Source organism: Octodon degus, unplaced genomic scaffold (assembly GCF_000260255.1).
Source record: "Octodon degus isolate 3935 unplaced genomic scaffold, OctDeg1.0 scaffold00021, whole genome shotgun sequence".
NCBI classification, from domain to species: Eukaryota; Metazoa; Chordata; class Mammalia; order Rodentia; family Octodontidae; genus Octodon; species Octodon degus.
The window spans coordinates 18,018,806-18,022,366 of record NW_004524597.1 but is presented as its reverse complement, the minus strand read 5'-3'; the positions used below and the strand labels follow the sequence as shown (position 1 = coordinate 18,022,366).

Here is a 3,561-nt window from a genome sequence, read left to right as displayed (position 1 = left end):
CATGGCTTTACTTCCTATATTTCGTCTTCATACTTTTCTACTGGATGGTTAAGACCAAGGTAAAGCAGGACCTATGCAACAAGAGTTGTAGCTTTACACCTACTGTATTTAAATGACAATGGAATACCCATCTCTGACAAAACTAAACAAGAAAAGGGATACAAATGAAGGACCATTTTGCATCTGTGTATACAAAATAGGATAGATACACAGCTACTTTCTCCTAGTTCAATGAGAAGAAAGATTTGTACTAATAGTGTTTGTGGACAGGATATCATGTTTGCATCTTATACAATGAATAAACACTACAAAGACAACAATATGCAATGTATTAATTATTAAAACTGTCCTACTAATCAGTTTTGGAGCTATCTCATTGCTATTTTTTTCTCAATAAAATTAATGAAAAGAATATTGTTTTATAATCTATAAATGTAGTATACCTCTCCACTTACACAAATCTTATTTGATATTTGTCAGCAATGTTTTGAGATATTTTTGAGACAAAGTCTCCTTGTGTAGTCCAGGCTGGCCTTGAACTCACAGTGATCCTACTGCCTCAACTGCCACGGTGCTGGGATTTTAGGTATGCACCACCACAGTGAGCTATAATTTTTCTTATACAGACCTGGAATATATTTTTGTACATTTAAGTATTTAATTTTTTGGATGACATTGTAAATGATTAATTATAAAATATTTTACTATTCAATTATCTAATATGAGAAATTCAGCTTATTTTTATATTTTGACTTCATATCCTTGTGGTCTTGTGAAATTTGTTTATAAGTTACATTAGTTTTTTATTTGTAAGTGAAAAAATTATAAAATATTTTTATGCTGCATTGCACTGGTCAGAATTTGACAATTTAAATACAATTAGTGATAGTGTATATATATGCCTTATTCCTAATCACAGGAAGAAAAATGTTCAGTCTTTCATCATTATATTAACTATAGTTTTTCTTGTATAAAACTCTACATCATGAAGTCTTATGTTTTTTAAAAAATAATTTAATTGAGAAACAGAGTTTCAAAATCAATTACTAGCACAGTTTCAATAATTAATACATTGTGTATTGTTATCTTAGTGGTTATTCATTGTAGAAGATGCAAACATGATATCTTGTCCACAAACAGTATTAGAACAAATCTCTCTATTCATTGAGGTTAAGAGAATGCAGCTGCATATGTATCCTAACTATTTTGAGTATACATATGCAAAATGGTCGTTCATTTGTATCCCCCTTTTTTGGTTAGTTTTGTCAGATAAGGGCATTCCATTGCCATTTAAATATTGTAGGTGCATGAATTCAGCAAAATATTCCAATATAGTCCAGTAGTCCATAGTAGTATTGGGTTATCCTTACAACTGGCAATGCCAGAAGTTGTTGACTTGAGCCTTTTACAGCTCAGCATATTAATATGGCTTTACTTTTTATACTTTGTGTTTATTCTTTTTGCTGCATGGTTAAGACCAAGATAAAGCAAGACCTGCATAACAAAAAATGTAACTTTTGTGTTTGATAAGGTCAGGTAAATCCCCTCAGGATTTATCCTGAAACCCTGTACCGCAGTTTGTAAATCCTTTGTCAGTGTCAGCCATGTGGATGAGTCACAGTCATTGCTTGACCAATTTGCTGTCTGTGAAAGCCTGAGAGAATGTTTTCTCTCCATAGGCACACTCTACATCAACGATCACATTCCTCTCTTGCCCCATAATCTTCTTGATCAGAAAATTTGGGACAGAACTGAGTTACATAATGTTACAGTACAGGTTTTTCTATGTCCTCAGTCTTCACTAACCTGGAAAGGCTAGAACCAAAATGTTAGCTGTCCTTGCAGCCTTTTGTTGTCTCTAATTTTTGGTCTTCAAATTTAGTTTGTTAACCCTCCAGAAGAGAAGTTTATTATTATTACCCTACAACCTAGGCAGTTGAGCTTAACCTCACTATCTGACTGAATATCAAACATCTTAAGCATAACATGAAACAGGTATTTTCCATCAAGTATTGATATGTTAAACTTTAAATCCCTCCAAAATATTAAGAAAAAAATTTAAAAAATAGGAATGAATAGTTACATATTTTTACACAGAAATTTAAAAATCTAACCATGTACAGCCTTGTAGCAGGACAGTCCTTTGACATTTTTTATTTTGTCTCTTGTTTTCATATATTACCTTTTTTTTTTTTTTAAAAAAAAAAACATTTAATTGAGAGACAGTATGGCAGTAATTGGTATGTCATGACAAGCAGTACCTATTTAGAAGACCAGAATGACAGGCATTCCAAGCATGACCCTACCATTACACATTGCTATCTTCTCTGCAATTGCTTAATTCACAGGTATCTGCATATATAGTTAGTCAGGGTAAGAGTCCTACCAATTAACTGCTAGTTTCAAAAACATGCTGCAGATTCTCAGGATCATTGCTGGACCCATCTTGTGCATATAAATGTATGGCTTTGCCCCTGTCATGTTTCCTAGCTTTTGTCCTTGCTCTTTGTTGTCTAATCCTCAAGTTCTCATTTTCCTTTTAATAGTATTGTAACTTTCTATTTTTATTTCTTCTTTTGAGTTCTTATACTAGGGAGACTATATGATATTTATACATGTGAGTCTGGTTTCTCCAAGTGGTTCCTATCAAGTATTGGTATGTTAAACTTTAAATCCCACCAGAATATGAAGAAAAAATTTTTAAAAAATCTTCAAATAACATCCACTTAAATATAAAGGGTTGAAGTTTATCATTCTTTTTAGCTGAGTAATACTTCATTGTATAAAAACACATCTTTTTCATTCATTCCTAATTTGATGGGCATCTTGGTTGTTTCCAAGATTTGGCTATCACAAATTGTGCTGCTATAAATGTAGGTACACATATATCACTATGATATGATGTTTTTAGTTCCTCTGGGAAAATCCCAGTAGGGGAATAGCTGGCTTGAATGGGATTTTAAGTCCTAGTTTTAAGGAGTCTCCACACTGATTTCGATAATGGTTGCACCAATCTACATTTCCACCAGCAGTTGAGAAGGGTTCCTTTTGCTCCACAGCTTCTCCAACATTTGTGGTTGGTTGATTTCTTTGATAGCCATTCTTTCTGGAGTGAGATGGTATCTCAGTGTTGCTTTTATTTGCATTTCACGGATGGCTAGTGATGTGGAACATTTTTTCATATATTTATTTGCTTCTCTAATTTCATCCTCTTGAGAGGTGTGTGTTCATGTCAGATGTCCATTTCTGGATTGGATCTTGGAATTTTGGAGCCATAATGTTTTTTAGTTCTTTATAAATTCTAGAGAGCAGACTTTTTTTTTAGGGTATTTTTAATTTTTAATTTTTTATTTCTTTTTTGCTTTAACTTTTTTTGTTATATATTTTTAAATTTTTTAATAGATTGCAAATTGCAAATGAATTATTTACAAACTTAACTGAATATAACAAGAAAAACTGTCCAAAATAAAAATAAAGGAAGAATTTACAGATCAGTCATAATAGTTCACTGTGTCAAAACCAGGAAACATATTCATATATTTAGAATTCTCAAAGTAGAAA

General features: G+C 32.1%; 1 protein-coding gene across 3 annotated transcripts in view; it reads left to right on the top strand.

The window, feature by feature from the left end:
• Ttc28 (tetratricopeptide repeat domain 28) overlaps positions 1–3,561 on the top strand; it is an 818,517-nt gene that overhangs the window by 216,599 nt on the left and 598,357 nt on the right. The gene's annotated exons all lie outside the window — the stretch shown is intronic.